The 24,202-nt window shown below is 37.0% G+C and overlaps 1 long non-coding RNA gene across 3 annotated transcripts; it reads right to left on the reverse strand.

Moving 5' to 3' along the window:
• Positions 1-316: 316 nt before the first annotated feature.
• LOC115919948 lies at positions 317-20,147 on the reverse strand. Of its 3 annotated transcripts, none has more exons than XR_004062077.1 (3): positions 19,929-20,147; positions 850-964; positions 317-361 (listed from the first exon to the last, which is right to left on the reverse strand). It is a non-coding gene; the product is annotated as an uncharacterized LOC115919948 (long non-coding RNA). The 3 variants fall into 3 exon arrangements; XR_004062079.1 differs by lacking the exon at positions 19,929-20,147 and adding an exon at positions 3,434-3,499; XR_004062078.1 differs by lacking the exon at positions 19,929-20,147 and adding an exon at positions 3,199-3,423.
• Positions 20,148-24,202: the final 4,055 nt, after the last annotated feature.

Below are 24,202 nucleotides of genomic sequence, written 5' to 3' on the forward strand. Positions count from 1 at the left end.
CAACCATATGTGTTGCCAGATTATTCCTAACTATTCCAATGATACCCTGGAGATATTAATGGAATGCACAATTCATTTCGTCTGTTTAAGGCCAGAAGGGCATTAACTCTGTAAAATCATACAAGTTAAAACCTTTCGGCTCTAAACAGATCATTTCATTACTATGACCTCTAGCCCTAATCATGCCAAATGTGAACTTAATTTCCCCATTAAAACATGCATTTATCCATCATCTAGAACTTTCTTGGCTCATTTCAAGTAATATATCATTTTTGGCCATCAAAATCATGACAAAATTGGCAAAATGAAGTTATATCACTTACCTTATATTCACACTTTTTATGGCAAGCAAATCTACATACTGCAACATAGACAAAATTAGAAAACAAGAAAGAAATAAGCATTATTAATGGTAATGATCAATTGCGGTATTACCATTGTAGTACTTCATTTGGGGGTGAAAATACAAAAGTATCTCAACATGAGCAAAACACCTTTTCACAATTAATTTTTCACTAATCTACTAACATAAATACAATGTAACCGGTCCATTATCAGAAGGTATAGTTTAGATTTGCATAAATTTGATGAATTTATATGATTAAATTGCAACACTGATTCACTGTGATTCACATAACTTTCCTGCTGCAAAAGACTCTGGTTTGGTTTAACATAATGTCATGTGGGAGGGAGGAGGGGGCAGTTTGGTGGGCGTGGGGGGGGGGGGGGGGAGGGAGGAGGGGGCAGTTTAATGGGCGACGGGGGGGGGGGGGGGCAGTTTGATGGAGGTGGGAGGGAGGAGGGGGCAGTTCGATGGGTGTGTGTGTGGGGGGGGGGCATGCAACTCACCTCTGCAGATTCTGCCTTCATTCCATATGATCTCCTTACAAAAACCACAGCTATGGGGGTTCCTGAATACCCGGGTCTTGAATGTATGGGTCTTAGACTCTACAGCTTCTGAAGGCTATACAAGAAGAAAGAGAGAGAGAAGGGAAAAGTAACTGTAAGTGAATCTTGCATTTTTTAACCATTGTTACAAGGGGGAGAAATGGTACAATGGCTTCCTGAAGTAACCATGAAGTAAGATTATGATGGAAAATACAGTCTCACAGCATTAAATATAACTTCACACACTGGAAATTAAAGAGTACCAATAACTTGTACGTACTGAACTTATAGGGTAAGAAGTTTATAAGCAATAAAGCAATAAAGCAATGTATGAAAGGCTTCTCATGCTACACCATGCCCAAGAAACCAATCTATTGCATGATAAAAGATCAACCATTGCCAGTAATTGGATTTATAGAAGTGCATTATTGTTTTTTTTTTTGGGGGGGGGGGGTACAGCAAAATAAGTTGATACCCCAAGGTAGATTGTAAAAAAGAGAGAAGAAAGAAGTAAAAAATGGGTCATGGAAAAATCAGAACAAAATGTATTACCAACACTTTTGAAAAATTAAGCAGTTTCTATTTTGTATGAAACTGTGATGAATACCGAATTTACATTTTTATTTGGTGCAGTCATACACTGTTTTCTAAATGCAATTACTGGTATAAACAGCTTTCGAGCTTGAGTCAGAAGTTCTGACTTTCAGTACTCTTTGCTTCATGCCGAAACCATCATGAGTGTGTGATTGTGTTTTTTTCTCTTTAGGCATGTATAAATCAGATCAAAGTTTGGACAGTCTAAACGTTCACAGCATCAATGAAGATGTTCCTGAGGAAGTTTTGTGACAAATCCTTGAGGTATCTAATGCACGGCCCCCCCCCCCCCCACTCCTGGATCAGAATGACCGCATGCGTGTTACCAAAATGCCCGGTAAAGGGGTACTTTTCACGCACCAAAGTCCGGCTCGTACATACACAAAATTGACTTAACACCGGACTTAGGGAGTGTTTCCAAAAGGAGGGAACACGCATGTGCGTACCCTAAATAACACTGAGTGGGGGGGGGGGGGGCGGGATCTAATGTAAAAGCTTATTGACAGCATCTGTTCGGAGCCAGTAGGGCGTTAACTATGTATTAAGGAATGAGTTAATGCTCTTCTGAATCCAAACAGACTGTAGGCCTAATGTGTCTCCAGACTAATAGGTTGTGGGATGGGATGGGATTAATGACAGTTAGGATTATAACTGTACAATATAAGCTCCTGAAGCTTATCTAATCCTCCTCTATCTCAATGATAAATACCCTAATCAACAGGTAGTAAGCTCATACACAATTATCTGTTCAGTGCATTAAAGGGATATAAGAATGCTAACATACAGCTTGTCCACACACAAAACAATGTATCCCGAAACTCTACAGCGAAATGTCTTATAGGTGCGCAGTTTACTACTGCGATCATGAAATGGAAGCGGAAATGAGAGGTCAGGTCTCCTTTCGCTTGAGGTCACGTTAAGCCCCGCCCAGTTCTAGTTTGATTAGTTATACTAGTTACGTCCATACACAACACATTCCGTGATTAGGCGTGATTCTTTATACGTCGTATAACCAAACAAATGTTTGGGCATCGTTTTGTTATATGACGTATCATTAGTAAGCGTCCACACACACACAATTTCATTGTATAACTATCCCGAAACGGTACAACTATCCCGAAACGGCCTAATCACGGAAAAATGTGTGTGTGTGAACATCACAGGGATAGTTCCATTTTTAGGATAAACATCATTATTTTCATCTATCAGATTTCACTAATTCACTGATAGGATGACAAATGTAGTGATAATCAACATCAATGTTTTCACTGTTGTTTTAATAATTAATAATTTGACAATGACTTCATTTTCATTATGAACAGGAAATTGCAGAGTAATTTCGTCTATCAAAGCCTGAGAAAACCTACTTCATTTGATAGCAAGCTGATACCCTAGTTGCACCAACAAGACCATCACCAAACTGAGGACAGTTAAAACAAAAAATTACATTACCAGGAATGGCAAAGAATTGGTCAGTGTACAGAGTCGATCTTGAGTCAGTTTGGCGATGTGATGGACCAGATTGCATGAGGTATGGCTGAGGTTATAGTCAGCTTCAGAGCAGAGCTCTGCTTCATACTTATCATTTGGCCTAATATTTTTTAAGTGAATGAGTGGCATAAAGGTATAGTTTCTCTCAGTTTGACACTGAAAAAAAAATATGTAAAAAATAAATATTTTTTGTGTTTCCGACACCACTCAAGAGTCAAGACATACCTGTGTCTCTCCATACGAGAACATCATACTTTCACAATGCCGACCAATATCACCTTACATTGCATGCATTCTTCATTTCAAAACATCCAAGAGTTCACTGTTATATTCGTGATTGACAACTCCATGGCACGAGCACCCAGATTTCACAGACGATTATCCACAATGTGTAACAGATCAATACTAACACAATTCAACAGCAGCTGTACATAACACAAAACAAGCTATAGATTCCTACCGCAACATGTTCCAATACTGATCTATAAATACACGAGATTGGGTCCATTTAGACACTTATAACTGTATAACATTTTTGTAGAGAAAATTTGAGAAGATGGAACCATTTGAAGTCCAGAAGCTGGGATCTTTAAAAAGTGTGCACTCTATTCACTTCTATGTGCGTTAAGACCAGTCTAGAAAAAAGTGGATCCTTGAAAACTTCTCCAATGCGATGAAGCATATAACTCTGATTTAATCCATAGGCGTTATATATTCCTTGTAATTACTATGTTGAAAATCACTGACATCCTAAGTATAAATCCTCAAGAACTGTTCAAGCTTTCTGCTTACTCGCTCGAATGAATAAGTTTTCACTTTCAAAAACTCCAACTTGACTCAATGAATACATTGAACCAGCACGAGGGGATACTATTCTACGCACACGACTCTAAGATTGTGTTTTGAACACTCCAATTCACAATAAACACACAACCATTTTCCTCTTCTTTTCCCCTTTTCTTCTCTCTCTCTCTCTCTCTCTCTCTCTCTCTCTCTCTCTCTCTCTCTCTCTCTCTCTCTCTCTCTCACATGTCATCAGACTCTCTTTCATATCCCACGGTTTCTTTTTTTTTGTCCCATCACCGACACTGAAAAGGCTCCGCAAATTTACTTAAAAACCTTTCCATTGTTGACTCAAGCGATGTCAACTGTGTATAGGCAAACGTCCTCAGCTGTGTGCAACAACCCATGCCCATTCTGTTTGCGGACATCAATACAGATCTAGACCGCTATTGAATGGAGCGGCTAATATAGCGTGCAGTTATGAGAATTTGATAGAATTACAAATATGCCCAAACTGCCTATTTAAAGTCTGGATGCTGGGTTTGCGGGGGTAAACCAATTTTCGTATGGGTGAGCATGATTGTCTTTGGATGATATTGGAAGACAAATAGAAGCTAATTGGGCATGTAGATTGTGGGTTTGATGTAAACAATACCAAAGCCGGGTACAGGTCCATTCAACTTCTACTTTGTGAGTAATTAATGGAATCTATCATAATAGGATTCCTAATTGAATTTCTTATATTACCCAATACCTCATCCTCTATTTAAAATGTATTACGGTATGTTAAACATTTTTCTCATTGTAGATATTCGCATGTTTTATCAAAATGTAACCATCATTTTTGTTTTACCAAAGAAATTTGATAGCTTTAAGTTCCTGATCATCTAATGACCAGCTAGCAAACTGCATGACATGCTTGCCCATTGTTTCTAATATACACACCAGAGTGAAGATTGAGGAAACAAATGATAAGATGGCATTTCTTTAGTATAAAATTATGACACTTAAAAATAAGCCAGATTCTATGCATAAGTCGATCGCCTTATAACAATCGAGGGGGGGGGGGGGGATAAAGTGAGAATAGGGGGCTGAGAGGTATGGTGAGGTTAGAGAGCAATGGCCTGCCTGCTGTCACCCCATTTGTAACTGGTTTTTATTTAGCAAATTAAATCAAATATGAAATTTAATCTTGACATGATAGAATTATCATTAAAATAAAACAACATAATTATCTATTTAGTGGATGCAAATGTAGGCCTACCCCTCTTCTCCCTTTTTTTGTCAGGAGGGATAATCATGTCACTTTCTGCGAATTTTATTTTGGTATTTGCAGACTGGCTGGATGTAAACATCCGACATCAAGTTGAGATTTCTCCTGCTGAATGATCAATGTAAATCATATGTGGCAAAGAAATGGTAGGAACAACAACATGAGTTGTCGACAAGTCCAAATGCCATTGGCATCAATATCGCTGGTACATTTGTGGGGCGGTTGATTGAATGGTTGGGCATGAGAATAACATAAGATGACCCCCGTTCACATGGTATATATTGTTTAGAGGACTTCTCATGGTACTGGTATAACTACGAGAGGGGAAAGGGTGTCAAGCACATATGTTTCTCTAAATTTAGTTTTTACTTTTAACACGGCCAACATTTAATAATAATAATAATAATAATAGTGGATTCTTGTATAGCGCTCATGTCTGTCAGACTTGACACTCCTGGCGCTCCCGATTATTACCCTGGCTTTAGCACGGCTGCCATTACGGCACTCTAGCATTTCAAGGAATGAATTCCTGCCAGGTACCCATTTACATCACCTGGGTTGAGTGTGGCAAATGTAGATCAATGTCTTGCCAAAGGCGTAAGTGCCGCGGCGGGACTTGAACCACGGACCTTGTGATCGACAGCCCGTTGACATATCCACTCAACCACTACACCTCTACATAAAGCCAACTTATTTCATTCAATGAAATAAATACACATTGTAAATTATCTACCCCCTCCCCACTTCAAAAGAAATCACTTTGCAATATATACACCTGCTCTAATATCGTTTCTCTGAAGTAAAACACCATATATACTGCATATGAACTCACCTATCAAATATTTCTGGGTAAATTGCCTATTAGAGGAAGCCTGCATCTGTTCACTGTTATGTCCATTAAGATTGAGAACGTATGTCAAAATGTTTTGTCCATTACAAATTGCTATTTGTGTAAATTGATAGCACAGACATGACAGGTAATGCTTGTAGTATGCTGGTATGGTCCATAAAAAGAAAAAAGATAATGTTCCCATAAATAGAATACAATGTCATGGCAGACATGGCATTGTATTTGAATGAATCATTATCTAAGAAATCATGAGCTAGGAGTCAGAAAGTTGTTAAGTCTTTATTTAAACGTATAAGTTAGAGGCAGAATGCCTGTTTTCATCAGCTCGACTTTGCCAAATAACCCACTATTTCAGACTCCGGATATTATCCCGAAGCTCGACATTGCGTCTTCACCAGAGTGTCCAGACCATACGCTCACAAACAGATTGCCACAAATTAGCCTGCTTTTTCCCAAATAGCGGGATATTTTGGAAACAAGACCAAGATGTCTCTGGATATTTTCTCAACCAAATATCCGCTAATTACAACTGCGGGTTGATGAAGACGCAAATTAACTGGCTAATTTGGGATCGGGATTAGTTAAAATATAGAGTTATTTGGCAAACTCGAGCTGATGAAACAGGCCTAATATATCTGCTATAAACACTTGAAAGCCACCAATTGTGATGTCATAAAAAACTATAATAATAGTCTACTCCTGTGTTACTGCAATTCTGATTATGATAACACAAATTTTGAACAATTTACAAATTACATATCCTTCCATCTGGAGTAGGCACTACAAGAGCATTTTGTCAAATACCCATCAGTATACATATCTTGTATGTTTGGAACCAGAAGGACATAACTCATACACTTTAACACAGAGTTAATGCCCTTCTGGCTGTATGTATATACTGAGATCTTAAGTAGGCCCTGTATATGAGGCTTCCCTAAATGCATGTTCACATTCAGTATAAGTTTCATAAAACCATATCAGAACGACCATAACTTTCACTGAATTCGCTGATGTTTCACTTGAATTTCGTATTATGAGATCTGAAAATTTAGAACAGTTGGAGAATCTGTTGAGTTCCTACACATAGATGGCCTTGATACACTCAGCTCTGCAGACATATTATGTATGTGTATATAGCATGCATAAGATGATTACTTGCAAATGAAAATGGAATTTATTCATAGAAATGGAACCTGCATACCAAATCCCATACTCTGATTATCATTTTCTCTCACAAAGAGCTCTGAAGACATTCTAAAAACTGATTTTTTTTTTCCTCCATCATATATTTCATGATAATTCATAAATGAAACAATATTGTCTTAATTAGAATATTGTCCCTATTACAACCATCTAAGAAGATGATAAAATATTTTAAAACTTTCCTATGTCATACTAAAGTATTGTTATTAGCCCAAGGCTCCTTTTGTGTATAATAAAACTAAATCAATGAGAAAATATTCTGATAAAGAGATTCGTTTGCCACAAAACTTTGCAAGTGAAACTTAAAATTGAAATTACCGGTAAGAGAAAAGGTTGCATATCAAAACAATTTTGCAACAACAAAAAATATATCCATTTCAGCATACCGGTAGGCATTCTTTTTCAACAAAAATTGAAGAATAACTTGTCTAAGGTGAACAAAGCTATTAAGAACTGGCATAAATATACATAAATTCATGATACACGCCAATAAAAACTAAAACAACATCAACTTGCAAAATAATTTCTAGGTGAAAGTCCACTGAATTCGTGAACTGCATCACAAAACAGGCATAGACAAAATATATTATTACGTTCATATCTATGTCCGTAAGGCAGGATACAAACAAATATGGCATACATACCAAAGTTTACGAGATGATCCCACAAAAATTTAATGAACACCTAAAGTCGTACGTAAATTCCAAAAGCGGGGCGAAATTCAAAACACTGTTGTTCCTAGCTACACAGCACACCCTACACAGAAAACAATCCTGGTTCTGAAATTGACTCGATACTACCACTACTCCAACCAACGCAAGGTACCTCTAGCTCATATCTGTTTCATTTCAACACAATCAATTTTGATTTCTGACGGAGTCAAGTCGCAGCGAAGGGCAGAGGTATGTCAGACTGTGGACGGATGGAGAGGGATGAGGGAGAGGGATGACGGAAAGAGAGAGAGAGTAGGAATGGGAGACAAATACTTAGGGATTCCACAATGCATTTTTATCGCCATAAAACAATTGGGGGAGGGATGAACGCCAAGGGCATATGTAGGGAGTGAGGGAATGTCATTTGGAAGGGGTAGGTTGAAGGAAGGGGTAACTTTATAATGGTACCTTTCACCCCCTTTTATCTGTCCATTCCTTCTTTATCTCTTCGTGATGATGATGATACCCCTTTGTCATTCCATCCTTTGTAACACAATACCGCAATTATTCTATGAACAAGCTTGGGAAATGTATCATTTGATTTCCTCTTATTCTTATGGAAACCATTTTTGATCATGATGCACATTGTTAAATAACAAAGAATCTAAAACAGTTTTATACACATTGTACCAGGTAATCCTCATGATAACTTATTAACTTCTGCTCATTTCAGTTTTCAATTAACAACAAGGTCGAACAAGGGTAGCTCTCTCTCCCGAAATGTTTTCGTGAAATATCGTCAACCCATGGAAATATGTAAGCTAAGTGCATGATACGAGGTGGCTGAATGTAAAAAACAGCAAATACAAATGTGAACAGTTTTCTGCATTTTGGGCACATTATTCTGGCATATGGCATAGGCATTGCAGGATTCTGTGCAAGGACACAACAATTCAATTTCAGATGAGGAGTAACAAGATTCCAAATTGATCTTGACTTTAGAATAAGGAATTATATTGGGACTCTTAGAAGTGGCGAGGGGGTGGGGGAAGGGGGCGAAGAGATGTAAACAAAAAAAGTAAAGATGTAGTTAGGGGAATAGACAAAAGGAAGGATGGGAAGCAGAAAGAAAAGATGTAGAGAGGAAAGACTCATAAAGACATAACTACGGTAGTTGAGAAGGAGGAGAAGGCAGAGAGAGAGAGAGAGAGAGAGAGAGAGAGGGAGACAGAGATAGAGGGGGGAGAGAAAGATATAGAAGGGCAAGGACTGAAAGACTGTACTCGAGGGAGAAGGATAGGGATGGAGAGAAATAGAGAGATCTGTGTGTAGAGAGATCAAGAGAGCAAGAAAAAGATAGAAAGAAGAGATGAGGGAGAGAGAATCACAGATGGATGGTGGGTAGGAGAGCGATACAGAGAAAGACAGAGGACAGAGAGAGTGAAAGAGAGAGTGAGAGAGAGAGAGACAGAGAGAGAGAGAAGGAGAGAGAGAGAGAGAGAGAGAGAGAGAGAGGAAGAGATCATGCATCCAGACGTAAACTCTGACATATCAGGGCACAGCTGGAGATGACAGTCGAGAGATAATTTTAGCGGTGAATAACTTTGGACAGACGAGGGCTGTTCGTTTCATGTCCCGCATTCCGGGATTGAATTGATTAGAATCCATACTCCAACCCCTCTCGTTCAATTGCCATACCATCATTCAACTCAACAAAAATCACATCAAAATCTTAAACCTCACAAGCCAACTTTATGATTTGTATTGATCAGGATACACTTTCAAAACTTTCTTGTCTCAACTAATTGTTCCTTTTTGTTTACCTTTCACTTTCTTAAAGACTGGTTTTAAAGGGATGTGCCAAAGTACAACAAAAGAGGAACCCAAATCTTTCTTCTCCTTTTTTCATTATTTTTTTGTTGGGGGGGGGGGGGATCTGTTCAATATTGGTCATTTCATGTTGAAATATATACAATATTTGGTACATATTTGTTCATTATCTTTTTTTATTCTTTCATATCTACTCACTAAAACATCCTTTTATTATTTATTTGATAAATCCACTCACTTTTTCCTCTAGATTCTCACGTCTCTGCTTCTAAATCATTGTTTCTTTTCTCTCTCTCTCTCTCTCTCTCTCTCTCTCTCTCTCTCTCTCTCTCATCCTCTCCATATCTCTCTGTTTCTGCCCTTCATATAATTGTCTGACAATGATATATGTATAAATATATTTGTAAGATATTTTGTTTTTCTAATTTTTTCTTTGTAAACTCCATGCAATTTAGCCCTTGGGCTGCCCTGTTGATTTTTAAAAATAAATATCATTTCAATTTGATTCGATCCTCCCCGGCACCCTCCTCGAAAAAAAAAAAAAAAAAAATCAAATTGACTAATCGTACATAAATGAAACCTCTTTTAAAGTTACACAAATTTTGTAATGATTTCATTTTTTATAGAACTGCAGGGATAACAATCTTTATCCTAAACTCTTATTTAATATGGAACATAATAGTTTACAAAGGGAAAAGACAAATATACATGTATATCTACTCCAAAGAACAGTCCATCTCTCCAACCTAACTTTCAAATGTAAACTGGTCTTCGGTGGTCTTTGAATCAGCTTTGGTCATGTCATATCATTCAAGGGACATCATTTACAATTGACAAGGGGACATCATAAATGGTGGTCACATATACGTGGTCAAGCCAAAGGTCAAAATAACTTCTAAATATATCCACCTCACATTCTTTTTTAAAAAGTAATTGCCCTAGTATCATAAGCACCATTAAAGTGGATTGGAATCATTGGGTATTTGGGCCAAGTGAGGTCCAATCCGTAAGAGATTAAAGATTGTCATGGTAGCAACATAGCCTAAATTGAAAGTATGTATTTCACTCTATATGATACATCATACAAGGTCCGTTATATTACCAAAAAACATATAATGTGTTATACAAATCTATACATATTTTTGTACCAAGGCGTATGTTTCATGTTCATACAAATTTAAATAAACAATATGTGGTGTAATGAAGACTTCAGAATAAGAGGTACCGGAAGATATGACAATTTCCTCAGAGGTATAAATCTAACTCAATTTAGAATATGAAGGATCAGAAATGACAAAAGATGATATCAATGTAATATAGGAAAATATGAATTGTTCATTTTTGCTATGAGTTTTTACCAATGGTTAAGCATGGTCTGAGCTATGGTTTGAGCTTCTGTTATTTTTCCTTTCTTCTTCCTCTTTTTGCGATTTAATTGAGGGAGTATAAGCCCCAATCCCATGCCTAGCTACTATTATATCAATAACTGTGCTGTAAGGATTCATTAAAAACAAATTTATGAACAGAAATTAAATCATCTCCAGGGACTAATGAGTGACTAATATGAACATGGTAGGCCTATATCAACTCTATTAGAGCTCAGAGTATAAATATGATACTAATACAAACAGGATACCAATATACCTAACCTTGATATGGCTTAATTAGCATTAATATGACCAGGGTACAGTTCACATTGATGGTTTAATCCATGGGTGATATGAACAGGGCATTTAATATCCAATGTTACTAGGGTTGATTTAAAATTTAAATGATATACAAGCAAAGTACATGGCATTAAGGGGTAATAGTAAATCTGCAAAGTGCTTAGAGACATTTGTATCAAGCGCTATATAAAAGCGGAATATTATTAAGGATCATTGACACACTGTATGCTTTGGTGACAATTGTTCAATGGTCAATTTTTATCTAAACGAATCAAGATTTTATCTTCAACCCTGGATAAAATATAATTATAATAATAATTATTTTGTTTGAATAGGGAAGCCTCATTAGCATCAATAATTACTGGGGCTCTGCTATTAGTACTACCCAGCAATTCACCCTAATTCATCAACACCTGGGTGGAGAGTGGCAAATGTGGATCACTGTCTTGCCCAAAGGACGTAGTGCTAAGCTGGGGTTCGAACCATCAACCTTTGGATTGACAGACACAAGTGAATGAACCACTATACCATGACACCTCCACGAAACTAACCCATACCAAAGACCTCAAAACCTACACCTACACCTAACCTTAACCCAAGTGCACCCCTACAACCCTAACCCTAAACCAATATCTCTAACAAAACAAAGCCGGAAGAGGGTGTTGCCAGGGAACATGTCAGGTACCTGCATGCAGATTTCAGTAAAATTATGGTTTCAATCTAGAGATCCATTATTGCTTTAATATCAGTATGAAACAATGTCGGTTGAGAGCCAGAAGGGTGTTCACTCTGTGTTAAAGGGTGCAGTTCAGGCCGTTTCGGCTCCAAACAGACCGACGATTCTTTAATCTACATGCATTTAGCAATGAACTACCTTGCGATGAGATAGTTCATCACAGGATGAGTATGAACGGGACATTGAATCCCCAGTGATGGTATGATAAGTGGCCGGGGCATTGTGCAACGTTAGATTTTTGTGGAAAGGAATTGTCATGACACCGTTGTCAACATCACTCAACGCATGTCGCTTTGAAACGATCTGGGCCAAGCTAGTTTCATAATGATCATACTCATTACGGGAGTGCATTGGAATTTAAGAAGGTTTGGCTGTTCAGATGTATGTACCTGGTAGATGTTCCGCTGGGGGAAGGTGGGGGGGGGGGGGGGGACACTTACCCACCTCCAAGCAACTGAATTCGACGTTGTGTTGTGAAATATTTCTTCAAACATTTTGGCATTAGTTTCAATTTCAGTTTCGATTTCATTTCAAGTGTCTGAACAATTTGACAATATCTCATTCCTGCTGAGAGCAAAAAGGACATATAATTTACCAATGAATTAATACCTTTCTGGCACTCAGCAGACATAGCAGCACTTCACTACCATTGCAAAGAATTATTCTCATTTTACTCTCTTTCAAATTCATCCATTTCTCAGATGTACTGTCTAATGAAAGCCAGAAGGTATTCAACTCTACATATAAAGTAGAAGAGTTAACATGAGTTAACACCCTTTTCGCTCTCAACTAACAATACTGTCTTCTAACAAAGGAGGCATTAACTCTGCATTAGAATTATATGCATTAGCACCCTTCTTGCGTTTACAAAACAAGATTCCTTTTCATTTAACAATGCTCTTTTTTCTCAGTAAGAAGTGAGTTAAAGCAGTAGCATGTACATGCTCACAAAAACTTGTTTTCTAATAAATCAAGTACACCATGTTGTACATTTTTCAGAGATAAAGTAGGTCAGTAACATCCTGTACCATGACATTTTTGGATGATTAATTATCTTTTATGATGGACTATTAGGCTTCCTGAATGTCACATTAATAAAAACATGTAAAGATGCACTTCTGAATAGCAAGCATCTAATTCATGGTATGGGAATCACTAATAGCGACTACTTGTTACAACAAAGTGCTGTGCTGTGAGGGGGGGGGGGTGGGGTTATGTCTCCACTTTTGGAATCATATTGGCTTCGTTCACACGAAACCATCGTAGTTTTTAAACTTTAAGTTTGCAAAACTTTAAAGTAATAAACAACGGTCCACATACAACTATCAGGGTTCAAACAGGAATGAAACAACAATTACTAAAAGTTTTGAATTACAAGCCAGGGGAAAGCATTCATTTTAAGTACATGCTGATGTTACCTTGAAGTTAGTTGTGTTCATACAGCACATGAGGACGTACCACCACGCTGCTCGTAACTATAGCCCTAACCTTAGGATGGACAGCTCATGGTTTGTAACTTTGACATGCATTTCACACTTGTTTTTTTAGCCCCGTACTATCCCTAATCTAACCCGGTTAAGGAAATATGCTGTTCTCACTCGAAATCGCTAACTCTGGACTATCACTGATTGGATAGGGCGTTCCCGGCTTCACGAGTTAGCACCGCTTTTTTTAGGTAGGCTTTGGACTATTATCACTTCTGTTCTCACTTGAGTTCTCAGCATCACATTTCAAGAGATACCTAACCTAGCTTTTTTTCCTTGGCAAAATAATCCTGGTACTATCGATGGGGATAGCCCATTTCAGTAAAACCGAGTGTGAAAATGAAGTGGGCTAGGACAATTTTTGCCAGTGCGAAAAAGCATATATGAGTATACTAAAAATTTCATGACAAAAAAGTGTCCCGGCGCACAGTCCCTAACTACAGGATGACTTTGAAGTGAAAACCATGACCTAAACTTTAAGTTAATGGACCGTCGTGTGAACCTAACTATTGTAAAGGAAAACCTTAGTTGGAATTTTGAACAATATCCTAGATCAGCCATCTTTACGGTAATGATACCAATTACGGGGATATTGGTATTCATGATGCAAATAGCTCTAGGACTTATAGCAATAGGGGGTTTAGAACGCGGAGAATGAATTCATCTTTTGTGAGTTTGGAGGTATTATATGAGGGTTGCCTCTTGAAGAGTTGGGATGAAAAGAATGATGATGGTATAATGTGTTGGTATATATCTATCTATGAAAGGCCAGATTGAATAGGTTCTGATACTTGTCTGGTACCTCCTAAGCATTTATTCCAGCTCTATCATTCTTTTTGAACAACAAGCTGAAATGAACACACGGTTAAAATTTGTCTTTTAAGTAGGTAGGCGTAATAGATAATAAATCTCTTTTTCTCTCTTTCATGGACAACCATCAATAATGCAATCTGCTACATTTGACAAAGGATATTAATGGCAAATAAGAATAATCTACTTCAAAATGCATTTCACTATCTGCTTCTAAAAAAAAGATATGTGTAAGAATCACATTATGTCTGGAAACAGGTGTCCCTAAACTATATTCAGCATATGTGTGTATGTTTGAAAGTGGCAGTTTTGTAGGACAGCAAAATTTGAAGAGAATCTTCCGGACAAAATAGTTTGGTACATGGGGAGATAAAGAAATATTTTAAATTCATATATTTGTCCTATTTCACTGTATATTAGGACTAGGATATATACATGTATTTGTTGGATGGCCTTTTAAAAATAGACTAGATGGAATTCGACTGCGCGCAGTCGAAAATGATGCCTCCGTCATAGAGCAATTTTACAAACCGAAACGGAAGAAATTTTTCAAATTCAAGTTCAATTGTAATCCATTAACATGTTCTCAGAATATCGTGATTACAAGCAATTTCTCATATACATATATGATCCTTTGATCTTTGACCTCATGACCCTAAAATCTACTCAGTTCATTGGCTCTGCAAGATTTCCTGAGTTAAATAGTAATCCATCTGTCAGTTCTAATGAGAATGCGTCCACAAGCTATTTTTGCATACATAATGAGCCCATGACCTTTGATCTTATGAACCATTCATTGGCTCTGCAAGATACATAAATAATCTAAGTTTGGCAGGAATCCATCAATCTGTTCTAATGATAATACGATCACAAGCTATTTTTGCATACATAATGAGCCGCATGACCTTGACCTTTACCTCATGACCCCAAAATCTAATCAGTTCATCAGCTCTGCAAGTAACATACATGACCTAAATTTGGCAGGAATCCATCAATCGGTTCTTGAGATAAGGCGATCACGAGCTGTTTTTGCATACACAATGTGCGCTGTGACCTTTGACCTCGTGACCCCAAAATCTAATCAGTTCATTGGCTTTGCAAGATACATACATGACCAAAGTTTGGCAGGAATCCATCAATCGGTTCTTCAGATAACTAGATCACAAGCTGTTTTTGCATACATAATGAGCCCTGTGACCTTTGACCTTTGACCTCGTGACCCCAAAATCTAATCAGTTCATCAGCTCTGCAAGATACATACATGACCAAAGTTTGGCAGGAATCCATCAATCGGTTGTTCAGATAACGCGATCACAAGCTGTTTTTGCATACATAATGAGCCCTGTGACCTTTGACCTTTGACCTACGTGCTCCAAAATCTAATCAGATTGTTTTCCTATAGTGATACACACTATCACTAAGTTTGAAGTTTAAATCTCCAGTGGTTCTTGAGATATCATGATAACAATCTCAATGTATGGAATTTCATAAGTTGACCTCTGTGACCCTTGACCTTTGACATACGTGCTCCAAAATCTAATCAGATTGTTTTCCTATAGTGATACACACTATCACTAAGTTTGAAGTTTAAATCTCCAGTGGTTCTTGAGATATCATGATAACAATCTCAATGTATGGAATTTCATAAGTTGACCTCTGTGACCCTTGACCTTTGACATACGTGCTCCAAAATCTAATCAGATCGTCTTCCTATGGTGATACATACTATCCTTAAGTTTGAAGTTTAAATCTCAAATGGTTCTTGAGATATCGCGCTAACAAACTCAATACAAGGAATTTCATAAGTTGACCTCTGTGACCTGTGACCTTTGACCTACGTACTCCAAAATCTAATCAGATCGTCTTCCTATGGTGATAAATACTATTCCCGAGTCTTAAGTTAAAATCTTAAATGGTTCTTGAGATATTGTGATAACGGTCAAACGGGACGGACGGACGGACGGACGGACGGACGGACGGACGTACGGACGGACGGACGTACGGACGGACGGACGTACGGACGGACAACCCGAAAACATGATGCCTCCGGCACCACCTTCGGTGGCGGAGGCATAAAAACACTTGTTTCTGTCCTTCGTGAATTCCAGTGACATATTTCTACTACCTCAAACAGTTGTTTTGCCTCGTAATAAAAGTTATTTCTGGGCGGACAGCAAAAACATGTGCAGGGTTCAGTTGTATGGCAGAACAACAACGCAACGGTAGTATATTTGTGGGAAAGTCAGTCATACCGTATTCATGGCGATGGTAAACATACAACGTTTGTGTCAGATCTAACAAGTTTGGACTCGGAGGTGGCAAGTTTTATGTGAGAAAGTGGACATGTCGGACCTGAAAGGCAGGGTGGGTGCGGTAGAGAATCAATAGTGAGAGAAATTAATACACAGAAAGAGAGAGAAAGAGACATTGTTGGTAGTGAAGAGGAGAAAGATAATGAAAAATAATGAAAGAATGCTAGAGAAATTCTAACAAACAATAAACGGGGGGGGGGGGGGGGGGGGGGGGGGGGGGGAGAAGAGTGAGGATGAGAAAGACAAAGAGATAATGAAATAGAGATGAAGAAGAATGACAGAGAATGAGAGAAAAAATTGGGGAGAGTGATGATGAAAGAGATAGAGAGAGAGAGAGTTAACAAAAGAGTCATAGAAATAAAGACAGGGAAATGAACACACAGAAAGAGAGATAGAGGAGAGCATATGAAGAAAGAAAAAGAGAAAGAGATGATAGAGAACAGATAACATAAGAAAATCAGAATGAGAAAAAGACAGAGGCAGACAGTAGGTAATACAGAGAGAAGACATGGACAGGCCTCCACAGATAGAATATAGATAGATAGATAGATAGATAGATAGATAGATATATTTGGATAGATAGATACAAAGATAGATAGATAGATAGATATATAGATAATAAGAAAGAGAGGAAAAATTAGACAGAAATGGAGGGGTAAAAAAGATTGAACATATACTATTAACGAGCTTCTCACTGGGGGACACGCAATACAAAGCTCTGATATAATTTTCGAGTTCGACTATAACCGACAACAAGTTTGTTTACTTATAATTCCACAGACCATTAATTAAAAGAACATCTTTGTTCTATTCATGATATGTCCGTGCTGCTGTGCACCAGTAAGGCCACCTGTGTGGCCTTGGTAAAGTCAGTTGAATAAAGCATTTTGACGTTTGCCTCGCCAACCTAGGCTATATATAGTCTCTACCCTTTCCCTTGTTGCTTTGGGTAAGTTTATAGCAAAATATAGCGGTACGAAATGACACGTCCAGAACACAAAAGCTATATAAATATGGTTGAAACTTGAAAATCATGATTTTATCACACAGAGGTATATAGAACCACATTGTTAGGATATGGAGCTTGTAAATGCATATACCATCTTGATGAGGTTTAATGTTGGCTATACTTTCATTCAGAAATGTCAAAAAAGACTTTTAATTGACAAGATGCGTTTTTTAATTCCACTACATTTCGCTACCTAGCTAATCTGCATTTTGGTACTTTTCCCATACATAAACAGTTTGTATCCTCAGTTGGTTGTCTTTGAAGCAAAACACTTGTTGTTTACTGCTTAATTCATAATATTTACTAGACTTTGATTGGTATGAAGCTTCAATCAGAGGGCTGGATTCTACAGAAAAGCATGCCAGTAACGAAATTGACACATATCAAGTGTAATCTGTACATCTAGTGATAAATCAAATTATATTAATGATAAAGTTGACAAACTACTCCCATTTTTAACAGAATATTTATTGCCTCATCAATCTGGGGTTTCATGCCAACCAAACTATTGGGGTGGTCTTCACTTTGGATCCCCATGCATGTTTACAAACTAGACATAATAACAATTCTTAAAGCCTTTTGACACAGCAAAATAATAATAAATTAGTTTTGCTTGTTCATTGGCATCAAAGGGGTTTCAAAAGCACAAATATGTCATCGGTAAAGCTTTTGAAATCAAGGCAGAATACAATTTGAAGTCAAAGTTGAGTAAATAGAGGTCATTAGTGTCCTACTATTCCATTTTACAAATATTTGTTGTTAATTCACTTGTCAAAAGCAAATAAACAGTATGATCAAAGAATAAGCATATATCTCAGAGTTAGCATGAGTGCACTAAAATGACAAATACAATGCAATTCTGTATGATAGAGAACCAAACTGTCCATTATAGCTGAATATGTGGGACCATTTTCCTCAGTGAGAATTTATCAAGTCACCCTCCCCCTATGAAAAAATGTGGAAAATAGCATTAGACCCAATATCAACAGAGTGTAACCTAATACATTAAAACTTGATAAATCAGAAAAAAATATATCTTGGTGAGATTTTGAAAAGGTACATTTCAAAAGATTTTTAAAATAAATGTTCTCCTTTGAACAATTCATATTTATTGTGAGCATAATTTAAAGAGTTAATTGAAAGAAGTGTTGAATCATGGACCCTACCAAATAGTTCTTGACTAAACTGCCAAACATGTACATCTTGATGAATTAGCATATAATGATATTATATGTTATGACAATGAAGTGCTGCATATGAAAACTTCAGTTAGTGTTTTGAAATTCACTGAAAAGTCAACAATGACATATTCAGAAAATATCGCTGGCACATTTTTGATGAACATTCTACTTAATACTAAAAATAACCATTGAAGAAATACACACCATACAAGAAAGAAACTCAAATAAGAACCACAGGAGGTTTGGGCCTGATAGAAAACTAAACAATATCACTGAACAAAGGTTGGGATTCTATCATAAATGGATGAAAAGAACAATCAAATACTAGCAGAACATACAATAAATGATTCATAAATATATCAATAAAGAAAGTCTGAAGTCCTGGCTCTTTTCAGTATTGTTTACATTATACAGTGAATCACTGATCAACCCCTCCCCCCCCCCCCCCTGACAAAATAAAAAAATGATGCAAAATGAAATCTGCTCAATTTCTAAAGGAGATTGTACTATAACATATTCAGTTGTATGTGATCAGGACTATGATTTGACGAAGAGTGGGCTATTAGTAACATGACACGACTTATCCTCATTCAAAACGAGACAAAGTGATTTAGAAGTGGTGTATTCATGAAATGAGTGGGGGTCCCAACTTAGAGCACGGCCTTAGGCCAATACTTACATAACAACTATCTCTGTTAAGATGTGAATAGTGTTACAGAAAACAAAGGGGACACATAATGACAATGAATTTCAAAATGTTGCCTTATCCGTTTAGTTTATAGACCATACTCAACTTTAGGAGAAGAAGCAAAACTTGCACTAGATGAAAATTGTTATTAAGTTGCTATACATCACTTCAAATAACACAAATCTAACAAAAGAGTTTTTCTCTTAAATGTGACATAACTAGAAAAAAACATGCACTTTTTAGTAAGCTTCAGATTCGCAAATTACAATTTGTTTTTAATTAGGACAAAAACCAGTGTTTACCCCACACACGTGTAACAATGACCAGACATTTTTGTTTGTATGTGTACACCAATAAACCTAACACTCATTTAAACGTCAACATCATAAAGACACCATGGTAAAGACCAGCAAATATAGTTTTACACCTCTGATATTAGACCTCTAAGACTGGTTACAAAGAAAGCATAGACTTACTGAAATAAAAAGATGCCTCTTGTTTATCCAAAATCAAATGCAATTATTTCCTCAGAGTTCTGGCTCCTAGCTACACAGAGCAATAAATCCAAGCTTTTTTGTATCCTTATTAGCACAGTCTGTCTGTGGGTTGGGCCAGGACTCAAAGATAGCACAAAGGCGAGTAATTGAGGAACATCATTCAAAAGACGTTAGCACGAAACAGACAAACATGGAACAATCCTCCTTGAGCGGTGATCTTTAATAGGTCTGAACGAGCATCTCTGTGTGTTTGCCATGTAATAACCGTGGTGTCTATCAGTCACGTTTTCTGCTTGTTTATACCAGTGGATGCTCGGCTGGGACATGGAATGTGACTGGGCTAGTCTACAAAACAGACTCAAGTTGAGGGAACGGTTTTAGTAAACGAAGCCCCCTTTTGCAGAATGAGTGAATAGTACGTGATTGATCATTGATCATTATTAAAGTCAGAGTGATAATGAGAATATAACAAGGAATAGTCTAACAATCTGACTCTCTTTAGCAATGTTTATTTATAGGGTCTACAATATTATCTGTGTAGAAGCAGTTATAAATACTATGTCAGTAAATGGGAAACTGAATTATAGATACCCAAAACACACTTTAAAACATTTTATAATCTTTTATGAATATATTTCTATTTTGTGAAGAAGCAGTCAATATTCTGATACAAGAACTGATGAGATTACATAACTGTAAATCACCAAATAACTGTTTGTCTCTGAATTCTACTTCCATGAAGACTTAGGCCTATGTGTACACATATACATGTCTACAGAGCCTTTGATTATTGTGTCAATTATGTACTGTTTGGTGGAGTAAAGTATAAAGTGCATGGTTTGTTTGGACTTTAAAAGGTAAAAAGGTTTTATCTAATCAGTAAGAATGGCATTTTATCTGTCGCTCAGAATATTCAACCGAAAATAAGGTCATTCACTGGACATGCAAAATAAGTAATATGAATGAATGCTGGCTTTAATAATAATTTTAAAAATGATTTTGTAAGATCATCATTGTTGTCATAATGGATGATGATGATTGCGCAAGAACAGATTTCACTCCCTCTTTGTGAAGAAAATATTATTATGATTTCTAAATAGGGCATATAAGCAAATATGGAAATAACTGGTATTTGGGTCGTGTGTACACAGAACAGAAAATATGGGGCTATGGACTGGGCATTGTTCCAAAACTTTCGGTAGTTTTTGCAGGTTTTGGGTAATTTATTGGGGCAATTTATTGGAGCATTGGAGGGGTGGATATAAATCATTAGAATAACAATAGCTGCTTGCTACATTGAAACTGTGCAGTACTTTATGGAATATCCTGGGTATCTGAAGGATTGGTTGAGAATGATTTACAGGGATGTAATTTATGTGTAGGATTTGAACATAAATACATCAAATTGATGAAGGGATGGCAGTGATAGTAGACAAAAATGATGGCAATGATGATGATGATGATGATGATGATGATAATAATGGTAATGGTGATGATAGTGGAAGTGGTAATGGTGATGGTGATGGTAATGGTGATGAGGATGATGGTGGTGGTGATGGTGGTGGTGGTGGTGGTGGTGATGGTGGTGGTGGTGGTGATGGTGGTGGTGGTGGTGGTGGTGGTGGTGGTGGTGGTGGTGGTGGTGGTGGTGGTGGTGATGGTGGTGGTGATGGTGATAGTGATGCGCCCGTTCATGTTCTATATTGTAGAAAGAAATGAAGAGTTTGGAAATGGTTCTAAGTACTTCAATCCAAACTCTATGAAATTTGTGCACACAATTAAACATTTCAATCCTTTTGTGAAAGTGGAGCAGATATACTAAACCCAAGCGATGGTAGAATTTGGTATTACGATTGAACAAGGACGACCGTGACAATCACTCTGCATCATCTGGAGGAGAGCGGCCCTGCTATAAAGACTAGACTAGGATCAAAGCAACATGAATACACAGATAGTTATGTCATGTCACCACATTACCAGTCAATTTTTTTGATGAATGTCACGTGTAATGTATCGCCTTGCCGCGGCGGTACCCTTCAGCATTCCAAAATAAACCTCTCACCCCTTGCCAACATGACAATGACTTTAATATCAGGCCTGAAGGAAGATCTCTCACAAACACAAAACATTCGCAGAAGGCCCATTTACACTGAAAAATATCACAATTTGAAAAATCATTGAAACCCTTTTACACTACTGAAAAAATCTCATACAACTGTCAGTGTTTGCTTGCCATTTCAGTTTTTTGGAGAGTGGTGCGAATGCGTGAATTGTCGCTGCTCTGCTTTATGATGGTAATGCAAGCAAAACCAACTGTACGTCAACTGTGTTTTGGGAGTGAGCATTCACACTGCGATACCAGCGGAGTTTCAGCCAGTGTTAAAAACAATTATAACAAAAACTCCAGAGAAGAGTCCTTTCATGCAGCTTTTTTGGTGTTATTTTTGTTATAATAAAACTGCGAAATGTGAGACAAAAACTTGCTGTGTAAATGCCCCTAGGTATTCTAAATTTAGGATCCAAGTGCATGTCTGAGTGCATTGACTATTAAAGAATGTTTGTAATTCCATCATGTGGACTTGGAGGTTGTCAATTTCTTTATCCCTCTTGTTTCGTTTTCTTTCCGAGAGCATTATTTTGGGAGGTGATGTTTTTGTAGTGATGCCAAGTTGTGTGTCGGTGACGCTTTGGAATGTTTTGGCTTTGGCTCTATTATCCATCTTCTGGTACATGCTGAAATGTTCTAAAATGAAAAAAGAAATTAACCCATTTTATACTATTTGATTTTGGTACAACACACAGTTTCCATTGACCCCATCACAGTTATCTCAGGCTTGGTATTCAACAGGTTAATGGTATCATACCAGATGAAGTCCGTGCAATGATAACAGCTTCTTGTGTTATGACTGTTGTTGGCAATGTGATAAATACCTTCTACATACTGTATATCAATGGGATTTTTTTTTAACCTACTAAATTTGTTTTCGAAAAGCTTCCCAAAGTCTATATATGAAGCTTGACAGCTCAGTGGTAGAGAAGTGGTCTCACTACTAAGAGGCACTGGATTCAAAACCACATTGACGCATCAGTGCCCTTTGGTGACCGAGGAATCCTAAATAACCAAGTCTTGGATAGGGCTGAAAATAAGACCAACTGGTTTCTTATTTATAGCATACACTTATATTTGTCACATTCAGAAAAAATAAAAAGATCATTTAAACACCAGAAATTTTGAGAAACCTACTGAGTAATATCAAGAATTACATTACAAAATCAATGATATCCAAGTTTTAAAAATGAATGTCATTTTAGATTTTTAATTTTTTTTTTTTTTTTACATATTCCCATAAAATATTGCATTCACACAGCACAACCGTCATTAAAATCCTTTTATGTCTTCCGAGTGTTTCTTAATCATTCTGATGCTCTAATTGTATTACTGTACAATCTTATCATCATTTTATGATGTTGATTGGTTATTACACAATTGCACTGTCTTCTAAGTAGACTATTCCATTATTTGACAAGAAAAATAAAAAATAGAGTGACAGAAGTTTACAGAAAGGCTAAGACTTGATTTCTCTAATACCATAAGTACATATAAGACACACAACAGTGCACTCAGCTATCTATTTCACACTGATAGGTATGTAACACACAAGCTTAAGTTAAGTATTGAGCGGAAAACCACTTAGTATAAGTGCCTTCATTAAGTTGCCACAAACTTTATTTTCTTTGACAAAGCATAGAAATGGTATTTGAGAGCCTGTTGCAAGTATGCAGGTATGGGCAACAGGATTCCAATGAAAAGAATCAATATCTACATCAATCAAGAGATGGAATGCACAAGATGTTCACTTGGATATTATTGAGTTTCTTGGTAGCATGAAGAGCATACAAAATCAGAACTTTACTTTTTTGTTTTGTTTTTCATTTGAGGGCTGGAACACCCAAATAATTCCAGTTTTTCTTGATATCCAGTTTCATCATTATAAGTCATGATCAGATTTAACAAAGATTAGTTGTCTTAGAAATATTAAGTTTTGATTTGGTTTTGTTGTTGTTGTTTTGACTAAGTCAATTGTTGGAAAGTATCTTGAAAGAAAGATTATCTGGGATAACTTGGCACTATAAGGACAACTGTGACTCTGGACAACTTGAAATTGAACTCTACACACATTTTAGAACAGGATAGCCAGGAAAGCTCGAAGAAGTTGCAAAATACTTTGCTGAACGTTATATTCTTAAACACA

Source organism: Strongylocentrotus purpuratus, unplaced genomic scaffold (assembly GCF_000002235.5).
Source record: "Strongylocentrotus purpuratus isolate Spur 01 unplaced genomic scaffold, Spur_5.0 spur5_scaffold_7, whole genome shotgun sequence".
In the NCBI taxonomy this organism is placed as follows: Eukaryota; Metazoa; Echinodermata; class Echinoidea; order Camarodonta; family Strongylocentrotidae; genus Strongylocentrotus; species Strongylocentrotus purpuratus.